General features: G+C 51.3%; 1 protein-coding gene across 1 annotated transcript in view; it reads left to right on the forward strand.

The window, feature by feature from the left end:
- TSPAN18 (tetraspanin 18) overlaps window positions 1-22,899 on the forward strand; it is a 175,497-nt gene that overhangs the window by 14,250 nt on the left and 138,348 nt on the right. The window contains exon 2 of the mRNA XM_069471270.1: window positions 18,774-18,860. The gene's annotated coding sequence lies outside the window, so the exon portion shown is untranslated. The remainder of the gene's footprint in view (window positions 1-18,773; window positions 18,861-22,899) is intronic.

The raw sequence follows: 22,899 nt of genomic DNA on the forward strand, positions 1-22,899 counted from the left end.
GCTCACAAGCAGAGGGCAAGAGGGACGGCGAAGATGGCCCCTGCAGTGCCCAGCTCACCATCCCTCCCTGCCATACGCTAGCTCGTTGACAGAGACCCATTTTTACAGGTCCTGGGCAGCTCCCAGTCTTGCACCTGCAGAGGGACAGCTTCACAGGGGTGGCACCTGCTCCAGCGCTCGATGCTTCCTGATCCCCCAAGACTGAGTTACACCCTGATACGCAGAGGCTCCTTAGAAAACACCACTCTTATGAGCCCTCCTGTGGGAGCTGGCAGGTCACCTTCCTGGGTCACGTCTATGTGGCTGTCTCTCCTGTCGGTTAACGGGGGCTGTCGACAGAAGTGGCCCTGGTTCCCCCGAGAAGGAATTCGGGTGATGCGTGTCTGGGTGCACACGTGCACTTGTGTGGGTTCTGCTGGGTCCTGAACCCGTGCGGTAAGGCCTCACCGAGGGCTCATGTCAGAAATTTGTGTGACGCTGGAGGCAGAAGGTGACAATGTCTCTGGGGTAAGGAGCAGCAGGACTAGGCCAAGCCCTTCCTGCCCCTTCGGTGGAAATGGAAGGAAGGAGGTGTGGGATGCAGTGGTTACAGCCGGGGTCTGGGGTCAGGCCGTCGTGGCTGGAGTCCAGCCCTGTCCCTTTCTGGTTCGTGTGACCTCGGGCCACTTCAGTCTGGGTGCTTCCTTTCCCTCTGTGTGCGGCTAGATAACAGCAGTGCTGGGGTTGGGAAGGTGAAGTCACAGCGACGCTGAGCGCAGCACTGGCAGGGCCTCCGCAGGGCTGCTCTGCCCTGAGCTAGGAATCCCCCACATTTTGAATTGCCCTTGGGTTGGTTTCTGTCACACCTGTTCTGCCACCTCTGAGAGCAGCAGGAAGCCCCCCAAACACTGCTTCTGCAGTTTGTGAGCCCTGCCTTTGCTTCCTGGGCCAGGACGGGCGTGCCAGGCACCTTGCTCTGCCCCAGAGCTCCGTAGGAGGAAAAGACTTTGGAGAGAAAGATAAAACTGTAACTGAGGGTGGAAATGCTGTTGTAACACAATCCAAGTGTCCAGTTTTGGGCACACTTTGCTATAAATGGCCTTGAAAAGGCCGATTTGTGGATGTTAGGGAACTTTTAGAAATTTCTAGCGTGAGTGAGGGGGAAAGAGCAAGAAGGAGCCACCTGGCCTGGTTGAGGGGAGAAAATGAGATTGCTTGGTTTTCATTTGCACCAAATGCGCGGTGAGTTTTCTGCAAATGTTAATAAAGACATAAAGCATGAGACAACAGGGCCCCTGGGCTGCTGCTGGAAGCACCTGCACAGTACTGCTCCTCCCTGGCTTTATGTGTGCGGCCCTTCGGAAAAGGCAATTTTCAGCGATGTCAGATCACCAGTCTCGGTTGCATTAGGGAAAATCTCTTTCCTGTAGCCCAGGGATCAACGTGAGATTGTCTGCTCTGGGCCGCAGTCTTGTCTCTGAGCCGAGATCCCAGCCTGCAGCCAGCCTGGGCCCTGTCTCCACTGTTTACTGCTTAGCCGGGGAGAAAGGAAACAGATGTGATTGGTTTGAAATGAATAAGGTTACTGTCATGTTTCTGGCTTTTCCAGTGGTGCCTAATTGGTTGCAAGAAACTCCATGGAGTGGAGAGAAAGAGCCCTGGATTAGAAATGAACATGTAGATTCAAGTTCCAGCTTTGCCATAGCTCAGCTGTGTGACACTAGGCAAGGTACTAGTCCTCTCTGGACCTGTTTGCCATCCATAAAAACCAGGGACAAATTCCAAAACCAAACACAGAAATAAAAACACACCAGAGCAGAGAGAAAAATTATTGTCACAGCTAGCTTCACAGGGTTGGCATGAGAAATAGGATCAAATAAGCTGAAGAACGGGACCAGGCTTGGGTTGGGTCCTTCTCTGTTTCTCTTATAACCATCCTGGGTGTAAGAAGGCTGCGCTGCTTAAGAAAGTAGCCAGGGTTTCTGAGTAGCAGGAGCAGCCTGGAGAGGTGGTACCTGGATGGCAAACACTTTTCATCTCAAATGCCAATGCTGATTGATTGGTAAGGCCTGCCTTGAGCCCAGTTGGAGGGTGGATGAGGCTGTTTTATCCAGACTCAGCAGGAAGGAGTGCCAAGATCAATTATTGATGTCTGCCTTGGCTGGAGGAGGGCTGAGTGCTGGCGTACAGAACAGATTTGGAGAACCTTGGGGTGCTGGGTAGAGCCTGGGAACTGGGCACCTGAGTGCTGTCACTGGCTTTGCTGCTGTCAGACCTAAGGTGATGGTTCTCTGTCGGGCCGGCTTTCAAAGTAATTGTGCGTGGGCGTCTTCCTTTCTCAGAAAATCTGGTTGGTACCCTGGAGTTGGACGAGTGCATTGCTGGGCATGTGCATTTTGAAGGGGCTGCTTATGTGATTGTAATATAATTTCATCCTGGTGGAGAAACACTAAGTACAGCCATTGACAGCCTATGGAGGTCTCAATTCACTCATCAGTATACAGTAGACTCTGCCTCACTAAAGTGCACGGGTTTGTGAGGCTCCAGTGAGCTCATAAGGAAGATGTTCTGGCCAGCGGCTAAAATGCATGAAGTGCACAGGCCAAGGATGCAAAATGGTGACTTATGAGTCTATTTACATAAAGTTCAAAGTCACAAAGGTGCATCTATGGTGGTTCAAGTCCCAACAGTGATTACCTCTGGGCAAGAGTTGGGGAGTGCCCGGAAGGGGCACAAGGGGCTTCTGGGTGCTGGTCTGTTTCTTTTCTCTGTCTGGTTGGTGGTTATATAGGTATATATAGGTGTGTGTCTATATATGTATATATGTTATATAGGTGTGCTCAGCTTGCGAATGTTCATTGAGCTGTGCACTTCAGATCTAGGTACTTTTCTCTCTATGTGTTACACTTCGATTTAAAAAATTCTGTTAATGAGCCAGAAAATATTACAGCTGGTTCTAACCCATTGGCAAAGTGGGAGATGGAACATAAACTCTGGATTGCTGCTTTCCTTGATGAATGGGACGGTCGTGCAGTCTGGACCCCCGTGTGGCAAAAGTGGCCTGGGGGTGAGCAGCTGCCCCCTTTGGGTGGCCGTGTTGCCTTTCCTGTTTTGCTTCAGGGTCCTTGCTGGGATTTGAACCGGGGACCCATGACATGATGCTTCCCTTTGGGACTCCCAACCCTTGTCAGGGAGAAAGGCTTTGCAGGTGAGCTGGGTGGGTTAGGAAGGAGAAAAGTTCTCGTGGCCATGTTGGGCTCCAATCCCAACTCTACCTAAATATACTATCCTGGTGACTAGGAGCGAGTTATTCAGTCTCTGTGAGCCTCAGTTTACCCATTTGTAAAACGAGGAGGGTAACATCCACATCAAAAGACTGTTCTAGGGTTAGGACAGGATTATGCCAGTGGACATGGATGGTCAGGTGAGCTACGTGTGCCTGCTTTCCCCACTGCCTGCCTCGTGCCTGTGGGGAGGGGAGATTCGGTTACTGGGGTGTAGCTGCCTGGACCCAGCCCTCCCTTTGGTGACGCTGAGGTGGGATGTGGAAACCCGTTCTCTGGGGCCCTGGCAGTGCCCTCCTCCCTGGCCCAGCCTTGCACCAAAGGGCAGGGTCCTCCTCTGACTGGGCAGGGCCAGGCACCCAGGCGAGGCAGTGACTGCAGCTCCCAGCAGCTCATCCTGCTGGTCACAGCGCCGGGTCCGCCTCCCCCACCCTGCCCACGGACGAGCATCTGCTTTGCCTTATGGGGCAGCCAGCGCCCGGGAACGTGCCAGCTCCCCGAGTCTCTCATCTCCATCCGCCCCCAATGCCTGGCCTCACGGGGACGGTTCTCGGGTTCTCAGGGACAGAGCACTTCCGCGAGAGGCTTGCTGCTTGGCTCTTGGCTGCCCGCGGGCTCTCTTATCCCAGAAATCCCTTGGGCAGGGAGGTGCGGGGACCGAGTGACTTCCCCTCTCTAAGCCTCAGTAGCCCTATCTGGAAAATGGGTGTGAATCATTTCTGCCTCTCCGGACTGCTCTGAGGAGGAAACGTTTGCACCGGGCCTGGCTGCTGCCCAAGAATCCTGAGTATGGTGGTGAACACCAGTGTTGCGATTGTGGTTGGCTGCGAGATGGCACCAAGGGGCATTTGGGTTGACTTTGGTATAAAGGATGTGGCTTGAAATGGCCTCTTTGTCTCAGGACAATCTGTTTTGATTTATTCAACTGTGGGAATTTGAAAATGGCCCAAATGTTTCTCCTCCTCTCTCTCTCTCTCTCAAACACACTCTGTCTCTCCCCAGCACTGGGGGTTTCTCACTCACTCACATCCCTCTTGCACACTCATCCTCACTCACGACCCTCACACTTGCTCACACTCACCTTCCCACACTCAAAGTGCAGGTGGAACTTCAAATGGCCCAGATACTCTTCCTTCTACCTCACAGGCTTGCGCTTTGTCAACCGCACACACGCAGTTATTCTCCCAGTCACACCTGCCTCCCTCTCTCTCACCTCCCCCTCGCTCCCTGGTTCCCAGCAGAGCCATGAGGTCTCACTCTAATTTCTTTTTACCAACCGGGCTGTGTGGCTGTGTGTTATGAGCCAAGTCACTTAACCTCTGTGGGCCTTGGTTTCCTCCCTCTCAACAGAGGCAAAGCTACCAGTGTTTATTTAGAGAGATCCTCACTTTGCTCTGCAGCATCTCAGATGATCTGAGATAAGGTGCTTTCTGCATCTTAAATTCCACGACTCCGCCAGTGAGTGGATGCGATCTCATTAGGCAGACTGTGTGCCAACCTGGAATTGCATTTTAGCCTTTTCCTGGTACTGAAGAGACATCATTTTATTTCGAGCTAGAAATTAACACAAGGTCAGGAGCAAACAGAAGGTTCAAGATGGTGACTCACTCTTGACTCCAGAGAAGACATGACGTCATAGCATCTCACTTGCTTTCATTCCCCTTCCTTCCCCTGACACCCCCAGCAGAGGTGACTGGGGAAACAGAGGCAGTGGTCAGGTTGCCCCTGCTAGCTGGGGAGGGGTGGCGGAAGTTAAGACAAACAGCCTGTATTTCCTGAACCAAATCCACTAGAAGGATCCATTCTGGTGTGTCCCCCTCCTCCCCACGAAGTTCCAGGGACAAAGAGAGCTAGAATTTGTGCAGAGCAGACCACGTGGTACGTACTGTCCTGTTGAATCCTTGCTCTAACCCCGCAGGTTAAGTGTGGATTGACTCCCGTTTCAGGGGTGGTGAGGCCGCAGCATGGGAGGCCCAGTCCTTGGCCCAGGATCACACATCGAATCTGGCAGAGCCGGGTCTGCACCTGGGTGGTCTGGTGCTTGAGCTAAGCTTTTGATCCTGTAGTCAAAAGCCTGGCCCAGTGGGACCAAGGTAGAGTGGAAGCACCCAGAATCTAAAGATGGAAGTCTGAGTTTTAATCTTGCTCTGCTACAAATTCACTGTGAACCTTGGGCAAGTCCCTTCTCTTCTTTGGGCTGAGTTAACCCCTTGTAAAATGGCGGAGAGGGACTAGCTGATGTCCAAGACCTCTTCCAGCACAGTGTTCTGCGTCGCTCTGGGGCAGTCCACGTCAGGTGGTGAATAAGAGTCAGGGTGCCGGGGTTGTGAGGAAGTCCAGGGTGCTGGAGTCCCCAGGCTCCTCAGGGACTTGAGGAGCCATGTGGAGTGGGCAGGCTGTCCAATTGCTCTGATGCTCAGGCTCTGTATTGGCAACATGGAGAGAAAATCAACACCGTAAGGCTGCCATGAGGAGTACGTGTCAGCTCTTGCTATGGTTTGAGGATTAGTCTTGGCACTCTTGCTGGGGATGGAGGCCCAGCTGCCTGGCAGGGAGAGCCTCAGCCTAGGGTTAGAGGAATTCTCCCCCAAGTGACATTGTGCGTGGGTCACCACGATGCCTTTGGATAAAAACCCATTCTGCTACCCGAACGCCTTGGGGTTTCATCACCAAAATGCCATCTTCAGCATTCCAAATTCTGATGTGAAAAGGACCCAGGATGATTTAGCCCAGTGGTGTTCAACTTGTAGCTACAGAACTCAAAGAAAGTTCCACATGGAACTCGCAGATATGAAATTGTTCCAAATGGGGCTGCACCCCCTTCCCCTGCTCCCTCCCCACTTCCCTTTGGTATCTCCTGAGGGACCCTTGGGGAACCCATTTTGAAAAACCACAGGCCAGTAGGTGACAGCTAATGAAACTGAGACCCAGAACGGGGCAGTAACTCACCCAGGAATCCGAAGCAGGCGCATCTGCTAGAATCATTTCCACCAGCGGTATCATTTTCCGTTTTTATAAGAGGGCTCTCCTGTGCCTCTTTCAGCCATTGGTCTTAATTAATCACCTAGAGACGCGTCTTTCAATATTGACACTTACTTAGCAGCTGACATTTCTGAATGATTCTCTCTCCTTCCTTCTTCACAGCCACAGGTAAAGGCGGGGTGGATATTTATTGTTAAAGCAAGGAAAATGGGGCTTTTTATTTGGAAGCTTTTGAAACACAGTATTTACCCAAAGAATCCTGCCTGAGTCTGCAGGTGTTTGGAGACCTAGGAGAATAAATCTGACAAAATAAATGAATAAAAGTTATGACCGGGATGAATCCACATATGAAGTGGCTTGTAGGGGCTCTCAGAGCCCTGTTTTAATGACGCATTGCTGCCCACTCCCCACATTCTCCCTTTTGCTGCCCCCCACCCCAATTTGGTGTTCCAGATCACGTGGGATTCTTCCTGCAAAATCTAATTTCTGCACAGATTTAGCCAGCGGTGACCCAACACAGGAAGAGCTTCAGTGGGACTCCATAGATGGGGGTCCCTGGGGTGGGCACCACGCCTGCTGCATGCAAAACACCCCTGCGAAGAGGAGGTGCAGCAAAACAAAGAGTGGTGCTTTGAAGACATCTGGGGCATCAGATGTCTTAAAGCCAAGGTGATGTGACTTGGCCAAGGTCACACAGTGACTTGGAGGCAGAGCCCTGTCCTCTAGGATCCTAGGCTGGGCCCCTTTCCAACACACTGAACCATTTCTTTCCTGAAGGCAGGCTGCCCTTTTTTGCTTTATTATCTAGATAATAAACCAATTCTTTAGCGTGGGCAACGAGAGAGCTGGAGTGAACCACTAATTAGAGACTGGCTTTTAGAGCACATAACGGGCCATGCTGTCAGAGCAGGTGGGGAGCACCTCCTGTGTGTCCTGCTGTCCCCGTGTGGTGGGAGCCTCAGGAATGGCGAAGCCTGCGAGTGTGGGAGGAACACATGTGCATTCAGTTCAAGGCTGGTGAGGCCCGTGCTTGGCTTCCCGCAGGCTCCGTGTTCTGGGAGTGGGTGGAGAACACCGTCTTCTCCAAGCCTGACCCTGGCAGCCCAGCAGATGTGTTTATTTCTTCCTTTTCCACTTGGGAGGCAGGCAGGCTTCCGGGCCAGGCTGCCTGGGGTTCAGATGCCGGCTCTGACTGCTTGCACCTGTGATCCCAGGCTGACTGTGCTTCCATTTCCTGATCTGTAGAATGGGGACAGTAACAGTACCTTTCTCACAGGGTGGGGGTGAGGCCCTATGAGATAATCCATCACATACGTGCTTAATAAAGTGCCTGATGGGATAAGCGAGCAGCCTGCATTAGATATTAGTTTTGGGAATGTTAGAAGGGAGTGTGATTGTTTATGCATTTAAAAAATAATGTTGGCCGGGCACGGTGGCTCACACCTGTAACCCTAGCACTTTGGGAGGCTGAGGTGGGAGGATCGCCTGAGGCCAGGAGTTTGAGACCAGCCTGAGCAAGAACGAGACCCCCGTCTCTACAAAGAATAGGAAAATTTGCTGGGCATGGTGGTGCATGCCTGTAGTCCCAGCTACTCGGGAGGCTGAGGCAGGAGGATCACTTGAACCCAGGAGTTTGAGGTTGCTGTGAGCTATGATGACGCCACTGCACTCTAGCTGGGGCAAGAGAGTGAGACTCTGCCTAAAAAAAGAAAAAGTCTATTATTTTTCTTTTTCTGATTATAAAAATCACACATATACATATCCCAACTACCTAAAGATAACATTTGCCTGTACTTCTCTCCAGTTCTTTCCCTGTGCAGTGGGTGTGTGAGTGTGTGTGTGTGTTGTTAAATAAAATTGATGGGAGGCCATTGTTTTTGACAGAGCTCCTGCTCTAGGCCCCAGCAGACACAACCAAAATGGAGTCACTCATTCTAAGGTTCCACATCACCCAAACTGAAACCTGAGCTGTTTACTGGTAAGATCTGACCTTCTGAGAAATCAGGAGAGAGAGATAGCCAGATCCCCAAACAAACCCGTTTTAGCCGGCACGATAAGCAAGGCCCCTCTGCTTTAACCCATACAAGGAAAGCAACTTTAAAATGACAAATCCACTTTTAGTTCCTTGTTTCTGCTTTCTTCAGCCTTTTTCTACCTATAAAGCCCTGGACTCCCTCTGCTCAGCTCAGTGGAGTGTCTTTCTATTTTGTAGATGGAATGCTGCCCAATTCATGAATCACTAATAAAAGCCAATTAGATCTTTGAAACTCAATGTGTTGAAATTTTGTTCCTTGGCAGTTTGTGTGTATGTGCATACATACATATATATGCATATACATCTATACATACAGACATGATTGGGCATATATTTTCAGTATAATTTTCAAAAAATTAAAGCCATGACTCTCATATAAATCTAGAATGAACATAGGGCAGAGATTGATTTAATTAGGGAGGGAGCCAGTAGGATGGATGGTGAAGCTGGTTCTCAGGAGAATTGGAGGAACAGTCCTAATACAGGCACTGGAGAAGGAACACTGGAATGAGCTAGCTGGCTTGGATAGCAAACTGGTTCCTGCCCTATAGGGCAATATGACCATAACCTTGGGGCTTGTCTTTTTTACCAGGCAAAAAATCTACAAGTTCATATGTAACTTCGTACAAAGTTACATTCCTCTAGAATCCCCTCAATAATTAAATGATCCTTGGTGGGCTTGCTAAACAGGGCTCCAGTATGGTTTTGAAAGAGACAGGCCTCTCCTTGCCTTCTTTCCATATTTTGGATTATTTTTCTTAACAGTATCTATATATTCTTTCTGATCATGTGCTAGAAGACATTGTGCACCTCACCTTTCACGCTTAATACTCACACTCATTTTTGAAAGAAAGGTTTAAGGAAGGACCCAGAATCCCCCAAAGAGTGTGACTGCTCTGAAACCCAGCTTACCCTCCGTGGATGCCCCCAGCCCCCTGCGGGGGTCCCGGGGCAGCTGGACTTGCCGCTGCCTCCTGGCACATTTTATTGTGTTTGTCGATTTTCCTGTCTCTTTCTCCATTGGAACTGAGTTTCTTGAGATGAGGGATTTGTTGAGCTGAACTGTCTTCCTGATCTCTCTGTCCCAAGCGTCTATTATGTGGACACAGAGGGATTCACTTCAGAGGTGCTTGCTGATTTGAGTGAACTTGGATTTTCAAAGGACTGGCCCTTGTCAGTTACAAAAAGATGTGCCCTGCTATTAGGGACGGGCAGGGCTCCTCTCCTGACTGTTGAGTCAAAGAAGCTCCTTGCAGCGTGACAGCCTTTTCCCATCTCATCAACCATCTCTAATTCTGCCGTTTGATTGTGTTTGGAGGGCCAGACACTCAGTCTAGAAAGCCGGTCCCGTCTCTTCTCTCTAGGACTCCTTGATCGAGCTCTCTGGTTTCCTAACTTTCTTTCCTAATCAAGGTCTTAAAGGGGTAAAAAAGTTCTTGCCCTTCTCAAGCTGGGGAGGGAGGAGTGCGGCTGGAAGGATTAATCTTCCCACTATGAATTTTAAAGCTCTCTGGTTGCACGTATTGGGAAAACCCATCAAAATGCTAATGGCTCTGCGGTCTTGCCTCCTGCAGACCTTTTTTGCATTAGAATATATTTACATGGACTTGAGCAGGGAAGAATTACAAAGAGTTGGGGTGCAGTTTTCCCAGATTCCACCGCAACCCAGTGGGTTATCAAGTCTGAATTAATAGCCCCAGTTGCGGAGGGACGCTGTGGTTGGCCGTGAGGCTGGGCCTTCACTCGATTCCAGTTTCTAGCGCTCAGCTTTCAGCTTCCTCGCTAGCTGCAGGGTGGCCAGTTCAGCAACATCTCTATTACGGTCGTGTGGCTTTGTAATACTGCTTCTCTCTGAGACAGAATATCCTTGGACATGCGTTCTCGTGTGTGGAAGACTGCACATTGCATCCACGTGGAGTTCAAGGTCTGGAACGTGTTGAGACACAATTCATACCAAAGCCAACTTCAGCACTAAGGCAGTCTCTTTTCTTCTTGGACCCTGAGCCAGAGCACTGCCTGTTCTTGCAGGCTTTGAAAGTCCAGCTGTCCTGGCTCAGACAGCCCCAGGGCCTGCGATGTAGGACCTCAGATGTGTCCTAGGGAGGATGAACAAACGAATGCAGGCTGGACTCAGTGGGCGCCATGGCTTGGGCAGCTTTGGCTGCAGACAAAATCCTGAGTCTGGTCCTCCCTCTGCCGGGTTTAGCTCTGTGACTATAGAAAAGATGCTCAACCTCTCCGATCAGGGCTCAGTGCCCTCCTTTTCTGGTGGGCAGGAGAACACTGGCCTCTTGGCAGAAGAGTTGTGTGTTTATCCAGGTAGACGACACAGTGGAAAGGGGGTGGGATTTGGAGTCAGGGGCCAGGCAATGTAGGCTCCACCTCCAGGGATAAGTCACTTAAATCCTTAGTGCTTCTAGGCCCCTCTGGTACCAAGTGCCGGAGGTCTGGGATGCGGAGGTCTGGGATGCGGAGGTCTGGGATGTGAGGTCTGGGATGCGGAGGTCTGGGATGCGGAGGTCTGGGATGTGAGGTCTGGGATGCAGAGGTCTGGGATGTGAGGTCTGGGATGCAGAGGTCTGGGATGTGAGGTATGGGATGTGGAGGTCTGGGATGCGGAGGTCTGGGATGTGAGGTCTGGGATGCGGAGGTCTTGGATGCAGAGGTCTGGGATGTGAGGTCAGGGATGCGGGGCCACTTGCCTGGCAGGTCTGGGGGCGATTTCCCTCTTGTGGGAGTGAGTGAGCCTTAGCAGACTTTGTTGATAGAATCATTTGTTTTCTGTTTCCCTCTCTTATGAACAAATCAACAATGTTTAGTTACCTAACAAAAATACTGCAGCTCACTTCCCTGGTCTGTAAGATGGGGAGAGTGTTAATACCCTCCTTGCAGTGTGGGAGGAGTAAGAGTGAAGTTCAAATGTTAGTGAGGTCCAGTGTATAGTCCCTGTCCTTACCCTCCTTCAGGTGATGAGAAAGTGCTTTCAGACAGGACAAAGGGGAAGCAGATGCCGGGCGAGGCCCACGGATGGCAGGGGGTCTACGGCTCCCAGAGGCTCCACACTCTCCCTCCTGCTCAGCTGGCCGGCGTGGGCATGTCTGTCTAGCGGAGGTCCCATGCAGGAGGGCACCCAGAGTCCCTGGCTGGCGTGTACCATCTGCAGAAGAGCTCCTGACCAGATGGGAGGCGTGAGGGGAGATGATTGTGAACAGCAGTTGCATCAAGAACGAACAGCTAAACGTGTTAATTTATGGGCTTGGTACATTCCGTTCTTCCCTGGCCCTTCCACCCTCCCTAAGCCGCTGGGAACTGAGGGCCTCAGGTTGGGAGTCCCGTGCTCTTGGGCAGACCTGGGAGTCCCTTGGTGGCAGGGCCCAGAGCCCCCTGTGTTGTGTCCAGTTACATTTGGGGAATGGTCTCCACTCCTGAGCAGAAATACGTCCCAATCTTTGAGTGTGCTATGGCTCCCACCTCAGCCCCACAGAGACCCTGGGTGGGGACTCATTATGGGACAGAGAGTGGTGGGCTTAGTGACAGGGAGGGCGGTGGGAAGCACCTCCCTCCCCCAGTGAACCAAGTGCAGGTGGAGAGGTTGGGCAGGGGCTCAGTGCTCGGCGGTGTCATTAAGGGCTGCCCTGGGGGGTTGTGGAGCTGCAGAGGCAGCCAGAGCCTCCTGAGCTCTGCCTGGGCTCCTCGCCCTCCCTCTCCCCCACGCCTACCCCCTACATTGCTAATTTAAAACAAAGCAAAACAAAGCCCTGGCTTTGCTTTAGAGCCATAAACTGCAGAGCTTTTATCTGTCAACAGCAATGCATCAGGCTGGCAGAGGCCCAGCCTGGATCCTGTGGTTGGCACCAGACAGGGGGCCTGAGGCTGAGCTGGCCTTCAGAGCTGGCCCCTGGGGTCTCTCTGAGGATGCTGCCCTTCTTGGGGCAGAGACCAAGAGTTCTTGTGGTCTCGGGGCACAGAAGGGTGTTGTTTCATCTAGAAGCAGGAAAGACATGGGCTAGGGTAGGGGAGAGAGGGACAGAGGGAGAGAAGGGGAGAGAGCGGGAGAGGGAGAGGGGGAGGAGGAGAAACGGAGAGAGATGGAGAGAGATTGCTAGCAGTTTCTTTCCCCCAGTAGCTATTCTAATGGGTGTAAAGTGGTACCTCACTGCAGTTTTGATTTGTATTTCCATAATGATTAGTGATACTAGACATCTTTTCACGTACTTATTGGCCATTTGTATATTTTCTTTGGAGAAATGTCTATTAATATATTTTGCCAGTTTTTGAATTGGATTGTCTGTTTTTTGTTGTTGTTGAATTTGAGTTCTCTGCATATTTTGGATATTAATCCTTTATCAGATGTACGATTTGCAAATATTTTCTCCCGTTCCATGGGGTGCCTTTTTACTCTGTTAATATTGTCTTTGCTGCACAAAATTTTAAGATTTTCATGAAGTCCGGCTTACCTATTTTTTCTTTTGTTGCCTGTGCCTTTGGTATCACATTGAAGAAACCATTGCCAAATCCAATGTCAAATCGCTCTAGCTAGAACTTCTGGTACTAAGTTGAATAGAAGTGGCAAAAATGGGCATCCTGGTCTTGTTCCTGACCTTAGAAGGAAGGCTTTCAGTCTTTCACTGTTGAGTATGATGTTTGCTCTGGGTCTTTCATATATGACTTCTATTATGTTGGGGTAGTTTTCTTGCATTCCTAATTTGTTGAATGTTTTTTATCATGAAAGGGTGTTGCATTTTCTCAAGTGCTTTTTCTGCATCAGTGGACATGATCCTGTAGTTTTTTCCTCTTCATTCTTTTAATGTGGTGTATTAACTTGATTTTTGTGTGTTTCGCCATCCTTGCATTCCAGGAATTAGTCCTACTTGGTCATGGTGTATAATCCTTTTACTATGCTACTGAATGTGGTTTGCCAGGATTTTGTTGGGGATTTTTGCATCAGTGTTCATATGGGATATCACTCTGTGGTTTTCTTTTCTTATAGCATCTTCGTCTGGCTTTGGTATCAGCATAATGCTTGGCAGTTACCATTTTCCAGAAAGTTGCAGCAGATTATATTTTGCAAGATTCCTGCTTCCTCTGTGTATCAAGTATTTATGAAGTGCTGACTGCTTGCAATCTAGTAGCTCATCTCATCCCTAGCTCAAGCCTGCAAGGTAAGGATTAGGATTATCCACACTTTGCAGGTGGATATCTTAAAGTTTAGTGGGATAAAGAGCTTTTCTGAGGTCACTGGAGTGGCAAGAGGCAGAGCTGAGCTGTAAACCCAGGCCTGTGGAATACAAAAGCCTGGTCTCTAATTAACCACAATAGTCATTTGATACCAGGTGCTCCCGTCTCCTGTCCTGTCTTCCACCCACGTTGCAGACAGGTCGCAGGCCGTACTGGAGGGCTGGTCCTCATGCAAGGCCATGCACAGGTAACTGTCCAAATGGTGCTATGCTGTTCAGTTATCCTGATTCTTTACCCATTGTAGGATCTTCCCCCAAATCCCATCACTGCAGAGCAGCGTGGAGCTTCCCTCTGCCCTGAACTAGGTAGTTGGCCTAGCCCACGCCTGTCCACAGCCGGCCTATTGTACACAGTTGGCAAACCAGCCGCCCTGCAGACTGGGGCTTGACTCAGACACAGAGGAACTCTGGTCTCCTTGTGGCACTGTTGAATTCTTCACCACTTGGATTGGCAGAGGCCAAGGTGACCCCTGCTTCCTGAGGGCTTCATCTTGTAGATGTGCAGACAGAGCAGGTGGTGAGGTGGGGTGAGCTGGGGGCTGACAGCGTTTGACCGCGTGGTCTCTGCTCAGCCCCACAACTCTGGAGCACGATAAAGTAACTCTCTTCATAGCCGCAAGGAGCCTCGGTCTCTCAGGGTCTAGAGGAAATGATACAAGTAGTTGAGAGTCCTCCATTCCCTCTCTTCCCTGCATTAACCTAGCCTGCCTTCTCACATTCATTTAACTCATTCTGTTTTCCCCCCTCAGAGATAGGGTCTTGCTCTGTCACCGAGGCTGGAGTGTGGTGGTGCGATCATAGCTCAATGCAGCCTCGAACCCCTGGGCTCAGGCCATCCTCCTGCCTCAGTCTCCCGAGTAGCTAGGACTGCAGGCATGTACCACCACGCCCGGCTAATTTTTCATATTTTTTGTAGAGATGGGGTCTTGTTATGTCACCCAGGCTGGTCTCAAACTCCTGGCCTCAAGAGTCCTCCCACCTTGGCCTCCCAAAGTACAGGGATTACATGCATGAGCCACGCACCCGGCCCACTTAACTCATTCTTTTATAGATCCATTCATCTTCCGTCTGACCTATCCATCCCTGCAACCATTCTTCCATATATCCATCTATCTTTCCATTCCTGCAACCAATTATAACCTAGTTCTTCCTTCCCACCATTCAAGTTCTTTTATATTAATAGATCCACTCTCTACCCATCCATCCATCTATCCTAGTAACTATCTATCCTTCCAGCTATTATTTGCTGAGTCAGGAACTGAGGCCCACAGAGGGAGTAAGACACCATTCCTATCATTGAGGAACTCGTAGTCTGGTAGGTTGGGAAAATCACACAAACAAAAAATATACTATTACCTATATACACAAACGGTTGTGGGAGCCCAGAGAACAATGCTTTATCATGCCTGTTGATGGGAAAGTTTCTCTGAGGAGATGATAGAAGGAAGGCTTTGAAGGATGAGTAGGAGTTTGCCAAGTGAGGGGAGAGGTGAAGCTCCGGGTCAGGAAGGGAATTCCAGGCAGAGTGAACCCTAGTGAGCTTGGGCCGAGCATGCTGGTGGGGTATGTGAGTCCAGGTGAGTTCAGTTTGACTGTGGGCTCTGTGTATGCTGTGGGGACCTGCAGATAGGCCTGGAAGGCAGGGAGGGATCAGATGATAAATGGCAGAGGGAGGCCAGGGAGCCCGCTGAGGCAGGAGATGGACACAGTGCCCCACAAGTATGGGCTGACTATGACAGTGAAGGAGGGGACAGGAGGAGGGGACAGAGGCTGCAGGCTGGCAGACCAGCCGGGAGCCTGTGTACAGCAAGTGGACAGGCAGTGAGGAGGCTAAGCCCCGCCAGGGACCAGCAGGAGCTGTGGGGATGGAGGGTCAGAGACGATTTGGGAGACATGAGAAGAAAGAGACACCATAGCTGGGAAATAGGCAAGAGTTTTGATCTGGGTGTTGGTTACACAGGGTTGCTCTGTTTGTGAAGCGTGCGTGAGCTGTATACTCATGGTGTGTGTGTGCTGTTGTATATGTAAGTTATATTTTAATTAAAAATATTAAAAACTGAGTGGGAAACATCACGGTAGACATTGAAGATTCTCATTGGAGCCTCATCTAGGACACCGAAGTGGCTCTCAGAATTTTTTTTATGGATTGAGAGCTCAGCCCTTAGTTTGGGAGAAAGAAGAGGAGAAAGGAGAGCTAACGTTTGAGCCAGACCTTGAGAAACGGGCAGACCGGGCTAACAGTCATCATCTTTACTACCATGTATGAAGCTCTTACTATCTTTTGTGGGTTGTAAGGCACACTTTTTTTTTTTTTTTACATTTTGATGTTTTTGAAACCAAAGATGCATCATACCAAAAAAATGACATCATAATTAATGAGATTAATTGGTAGTATTTTCTCTTTCTTAGAAGTACTTAAAATCATGTTGTGATCATAATCCATGGAGACTTACATTCAAGAGCTACAGTGTCGAGTGCTGGGCTCTCTGCTAAGTGCTGCGCATACGTTTCTCACCCAGTCTCATGACGTCCTGGGAGTGATCAGCTGCTGTTAGTCCTGTGTCCCGGATCAGGAGTCGAGGCACGGAGTAGGCAGGTCACTTGCTCTAGGTTTCAGAGCTCGTAAGAACGGATTTAGGATTTCAACTTGTGCCGCATCAGACCCTGGGGAGGACTTTGTGCGGGTCTGGGGCTGGGAGGGTGGTGAGGACTGGGACGCTACATCAGGGGCCACCCGCATGGCCCCCACCAGCTTCCCACATTGCCCCTGTCACCCGGCTGTTCCTGCTCTGGGCCCTAAACCCTGGGAGTCTCTTCTGTCTCCCAGGAGAGCTCTGGCTCTAACATCTCCCCGACGGAGAGAAGGGGGTTGCAATGAGATCTCAGGGGCAAGGGGAAGAAATTCTAGGAGCTGGTTTCCCTCACACAATGCAGATTTGCTTAAATGGGAATTAGGATTAGTGCTGGGTTCTGCCTCTCCTGGCAGCCTGGTAATAAACTAATCTCCTCTCGGGCTGCAGGAAGACCCTAATTCCACTGAAGACGGAGACCGCTTAAGGCTCGGGAGAGCAAAACCTGGAAAGTAATTTTGTTATTGCCAGACCCTGCCCACACCCCCGACACGCAGCCTGCAGCTCCTTCCCGGCCTGGCTGCGGCCTTTAATTCCGTTAATGTGTGACATTCACCCAGGCTGCGCGGCTGACAGGCACTCTTGACATTAATACGTGTTCCGTGCGGTCCCTGGAGCTCATAAAAGCTCATTATCAGTTCTGAGCCAGTAAATGCAGTGCGGGCTCAGGTAGGCCTGAGTTCCTCAGCGATGCCCCCAGGCAGTAAAGGAGCCACCTCCGCCCTGCCAAGCCACACACTCCTCCCTTTGTCCAGGGCACTGGCCCTCCCAGGCCACTGGAAAGTGACCAGGAAAGCCATTCCATAGGCACAGCCCTGCGTTCAGATTTACAGCCAAGGGAAGGGGCTCCTTCTGCCCTGCGCTGAGGGGACTTTGGGGGAAGGCAGTTTGTCAGCACCTACCCACGTGCGGAATGTGCCGGCCTCTGCCCAGCCTTCCCTCTTCGGAGCATCGGGCTTTGGAATTGCACGAGCATTTCCACACAGAGAAGGGCACCCCGGGCGTCACTGCAGCAAGGCTATAGTGGCCTGAAATGCAAATACCCCACACAGCCACAGTGGGAAACAACAAATGGCAAATAAATTATGGTCCACACGTGCTGTGGGACACTGTGCAGCTAGGAAAAGGACTCAGGAAGATTTATATATTTTCACGCTCACAGGTGGACATGATATCATTGACAAGTGATGCAAGTGACATTGTAGAACATGGTAAGATACCACGTGTGTAAAATGTCACAGTGCGTGTGTGCCCATGTAGGCACATAGTCACACACACACACACACACACACACACTCACATGTGCTCATCTGTAATTAGGTAGAATAAAGTCTGGAAGGTCTCATTCCAAAGCCTTTGCAGTAGTTCTGTCTGTTAAATAGGACACACAGGTGAAGGAGAATGTTCACTTTTGTGGTTAAACATGAAAATTATATGTATCTAAGTATGTATGTGTTTATACTGCAATGAATTCCTCTGCTGTAGCCTCAGTCTGGCTCGTGATGCCTGAGGCCCCCTGAGCTGACACTACCTGGGTGGACATCTGAGGCTGAGAGAGCCAAATCAAACGAGGACACATCCTCCGGCCAAGCCCTGTTTCCCGCCAGTTAGTGGGAGTTCTGGGAACCCCTTCCATGCCTGGGACGCGTGGCCTCAGCTCTGCCGCATTTAAGAGGTGTGACCTTGGGCAAGTTGTTTAACTCCTCTGAGCTCATCACGGTCCTTGTCGCTGAAGTGGTGGTACTTTCTCACGGGTTGCAGAAGGTATCAGGGTGATTGTCATTATCACGCAGGACAACATGGAAATTGATCAGGGCTTCCACTGGACAGCCTGTCATCGAGGGCAGAAGGAGTCTGGGAGGGGAGAGGAACTGGCTCTCAGCTCCCTGTCCCCCTGGCTTAAGTCTTGCTCTTTTGTTTCTCAGCTGTGCGTGTGAGCAAGCCAGTCCCCTGGGCCTGGCCTAAGCCTCAGCTGGCAGGTATGTGGCCAGGACATGGTGAATTTGATCCATCTCCGGTGACCTGGGGACGCTTTGTCAAACTGACAGAGGGGAAGGGTGGGGGAGGCTGGAATTCTGGCCCCTGCCCTCCAGGGCTGAGTCCCTTTTTTACCACCAAAGACTTCTCCTCCCCTTCTTACTTATCTCTTCGTGGATACCAGACCTGGAAAGTATTGGTCTGCCCAAAGAGCCTGCATTCATTAGGCAATGATTAATTCCTTTTCCTATTTTCAAAATCACTTAGAAAGCCTTTTTTCAGCCTGAGAAAACTGGAGTTCCCACACCAAGTTGATAATGTTCTAGCTAGAAGCAAAGAAGCGCGATGTGATGTTTTGATTAGCGTGTTCAGTATCATCACACGGATGTCGTACAGGCTCGGGGCTGACTAGGGAAGATGGAAAATAGGCCCCAGTCCCCAGGCGATGCGGACGCCATCCTGGGAGCCTTTGTGGGGCAGGGGGCTTAGCCGTGGGTGCCCTGTCTGACCTCCACACCCGCAGAGATGGAAGGAGGGAGGGGAGCCCTCAGGGACCGAGAGCCACATCTGGACTGGGCCGACCCCAGAAGCCGCGTGCCCCCTGAACCCTTGCCTTTGTGAAATGTACTTCTCTCTCTTCTCCCTCTAGAGTCTATCCTGAAGCCGCCATCAGAAGGAGAGCTCAGGAGAAGCTTGGCACCCGTGGGCTCAGAGGGAGAGACACACGTGGAAAGAGGTATGATTTATGACGTGGTGGGGTGGCAGCGTGACTCATTGGAACAAGAGGATCTAATCTGCTCTCTCCTCCTCTGCCCTCCAAGCCCACCATTTCTGAGCGAGACGGCTCTCGGCCCCTGCAGACGGGGTGCAGGGCAGGCGAAGGGCGGCTTCACTCTTGTCCCCACCCCTAGATGTTTGTTCCAGGCTGGCGGCGAAGGGGCCGAGAGCTGATCCAGGACGCGAGGGTCGATGGGTGGAAGGGAGCGAGCCCTCCAAGGAAGAGCAGCGCTCCTGGGGGCTCCCGGGGGGCTCAGGGAACCTGTGTCAGGGATCCCCCCATGCCTCACCCCTCCCCGACCTCGGCCCCCCGTGCCCACCATGGTCTTGGGACTGTGGGAAGGAAATAGCTTCCCAGGTGATCACCCCATCTCACCCCCGACTCTCCTGGATAAAGTTTAAATCCACAAGGACTAGGGTTCGTCACCACATTGCGTGATGACATTGAGAGTGGAAAGGACTTGGTCACTTCTGAGGCTCTGGGAAGCCCTTTTTGGGCTGCTCACGACCCCAGGGCTGGGTGGCCTCCCGGAAGCTTCTGGAGTGGAGAGCTAGGACGTCATCTGTCATCTGGCAGCCCCGGCCAGCAGTGTGTCTTCTGAGTCGCTTTCCTCGTGGGGCCTCATATTCCTCATTTGTAAAATGAAGCAGCCACGGGTAGAATCTCTGTCCCAGCCCTCACGTCCTCCTCCGTTTCTCAGATTCCAAGACCAGGGCTGAACTAGAGGAAGGGACAGGAGGGGAGGTGGGAAGGTGGGAAGGCGGTGGAGAGGAGAGGCGCTTTGAAACTCTAAGGAGATCCGTGATCCGATTGCCCATCTTAGGCAAGGGAGATGGCTCAGGGCCTGGGTAATCCCAGGATCTGAGGTGCAGAGGGACCTGGGCTTGAGTCCCTGCTAATCAGAGCAGCAAACTAACAAGCACGACTGGGCGTTTCCCGTGCCAGGTGTAGTGTGAAGCACACTCCCTGCGTCATCCCATTCCGCCCACCCAACCCCCTGTGACCTTGGCTCTATTATCACCTCCATTTTGGAGAAGAGAAACCTGGGCCTCAGAGAAGCTAATGAGTTGCCCAGGGTCACACAGCACTGAGTCATGCATCTCAGATTTAAAGCCACTGCCTGAACTGCCCTACTGTGTGTGTGTCTTTTGCTTACTAAGTCTGTGATTTGAAGCTTAAGGTTAAAAATAACCTGTTGGCCAGATCCAAAGTTTCATTTCCTGAAAAAGCATAAAAATGGCTTGTTTTCCTTGTCCTGGATTTTTTTTTTTTTTAAACTTTGGGCTTTTCATAAAATCCTGTGGGTCTTGGTTTTCTGCTCTCTACAATGGGAGCGTAACACCGACTTGTGGGCTGTGCTGGGGAAGAGACGAGGTGGACACTCAGGAAGCTCCCCACACTGTCCCTGGTCTGTGCCCCCACACACTCCCCCTTCTGGCCTCCCCCCAGGGGCCTGCGGGGCGCACAGATTGTGAAGTCTGCGGCACTAATGGCATTTCTGTTTCGGCTGCCCCTGGTGCCCGTGGTGGAAAGCACGGGCTGCTTTCTTAGTCACTGATCTGATAGGTCGCTCTCCCTTTCCGAGTGTGGCCCTGGCTGCCCGAGGTTATTTTAGGCTGGATGCAAGACAGGGTGGCTGGTTCCCAGGGGCAGATAACGCAGGGCCAGGCCGAGGCCTCGGTGGGCAGCATTGGAGGAGTGGCGGGGCAGAGGCCATGGGGACTGGCCCCCATGGACAGCGTCTGTGTCCTGCAGCTCACCCCGCCAGCTGCCCCGGCCGTAATCTTAATTGTAAACCTCCTGGCAGCGGCTACCCTGGTCCCCACAGGAAGCGGTGGCCTTATCGCAGAGCCTGGCTCCTGCCTGGTTTTCTTAATCTGGAGAAGGTGCTGAAGTGAGTCGGAAAAAGCTTCATGTCCCAGCACCTTTCTTCTTGGGCTGTTTCTCCATCAGCAGAAGCCATGGGCCTCAGTGTATGAGTGACTTGATCCCCCATAGCCTCAGTTTTCTCATCTGTAAGATGGGCAAATAGCGTGCACCTCACTGGGTTGTTGAGAGGCAGAGGGAACCGCCAGTGCAATGTCCCCATTTGCTTTGAACAGTGGAGGCCCCCTTGGAATAGTGTGGACTCCCAAGGTGACTCTTGCAACAGGGCCGGGCTCTAGGGATGAAAGAGCTGGGTGTTTGTTACCAAACAGTGGGTTACCCTGGAGACACATACCTCTTTCTGTGCGAGGTCTGAAAAAGGGCTGTGAGAGGGGCCTGGGTTGTGTCAGCTCTCTGCTCTGACGTCCTGGGGCACGGGCCTCGCATGTGAACAGTTCATCGTGAGCCTCTGCCCCACTGCTAACACTTCATTTCCAACCGTCTCTACTGGACCCTTTCTGTAGATGGTGTTAACCCTACCCCTGCCCCAGGAGCCCGGCATTAATGAGCTCTTTACGGTGAGACCATCTGGGTTCAGGGAAGTTGTAAAAGACTCCAGGCTTTGTGTCTAAAAAGCAGCAAAGTAGGGACCCGAACACACAGCTCCTGGCCCAAGGATGGTGTGTTTGCAGTAGCACCCCACGGCACCCTCTGCACCTACGGAGGCACCCTCTGTGCCCAGGCTGGCACTCTTCCCAGCTTCCACCCAGGCTTGCACCAAACATAGAGCTCAGGCAGAAAGGGAAGTCCCGTGGTGTTTTCGTCTCCCCAGTCAGCCCTGCAGCAGGCTGAGTGAGAGAAGCAACTTTCTATGGGGTCCCCACGCTCCAGCTTATCTGTTTTTTCTTTTGCCGTGTGTGTTTCTGGTGTTCTAAGAATCCATTGTCTAATCCAAGGTCATGAACATTTACCCCTATGTTTTCTTCTACGAGTTTTATAGGTTTAGCTCTTATATTTAGGTGATTGGTCCCTTTTGAGTCAATTTTTGTGCATGGTGTGAGGTAGGGATCTAGTGTCACTCTAGTACATGTGGATATGCCGTTGTCCCAGAACCATTTGTTGAAGAGACTGTTCTTTCCCCATCGACTGGTCTTTGTAGCCTTGTTGAAAATCAATTGACCATGGACATATGGGTTTATTTCTGGGCTCTCAAGTCTATTTCTTTGGTCTGTATGTCTATCCTTATGCCAGTATCATACTCTTTCAATTACTGTAGCTTTATGTTTGACTTTTTGAGAAGCATCAGCATATTTAAAGCTCCCTAGGTGATTTCAGTTTGCAACCAAGGTTGTGCACTACTGGTTTGTGTCATAGAAACTGAGGCACAGTTGGAGAGGCTGCCAGAATGATCTCACAGGGCAGAGACGCCAGAGCCCAAGGCCAAGCTGCAGTCATGGGGGTGGAGAGGCTGTGATGCAGTTGAGAGAGGTTGTAAGGGAGACATCCCAATCCTTCCTAATTCCAGAAGGCCTTAGAGATGCCAGCAGTGAGAACAGAAGCCAGTGGTCCAGGTGAGCCTGATTAACTTCCTACCCACCCTCAATATGATTTGGAGGAAGACCTGGGTCCTGGTCACAGCTCTGCCCCACTGTGTGACCTTGGCCAGATCTCTTGACCTCTCTGAACACCCTCATTGCCTCTGTCAGGTGGACCGATATTCTCTACTTGCTCATGCATAACGTTGGGCCAGGGTCCGCGCAAATGGTGTAAGGGGCTTAAAGGCAGTTGAATGCATGATGCAGTCTCCACCCCAGAGTTCCTGCCTATGGTTGTCAGGATCTGGTGCCCTCTTGATGTCTTGCCCACCCTTTTCTGGGCAGACTCTGGCCTGTATTCAACACATTCATAGTTCAGCCCTGGAGCCGAGGCCAGAGCTCCAGCCGTGTTCTGACCCCAGGCAAGGTGGGTGGGACCATCACCTCCCTCAGGCCAGACCTTTTGCCTTTGTTTGTGCAGCTGGTGATGGTGTCGATGGTGTTCCGGGCCCAGTGACCCCCACACTGGGGGATTCAGGATCGCCACCGCTTGTTGGCCAGGTAGAGAAGGGAGTCACTGTTGCTACGTAGCCCAC

The sequence above is a fragment of the Eulemur rufifrons genome, chromosome 6 (genome assembly GCF_041146395.1).
Source record: "Eulemur rufifrons isolate Redbay chromosome 6, OSU_ERuf_1, whole genome shotgun sequence".
Classification (NCBI taxonomy): domain Eukaryota; kingdom Metazoa; phylum Chordata; class Mammalia; order Primates; family Lemuridae; genus Eulemur; species Eulemur rufifrons.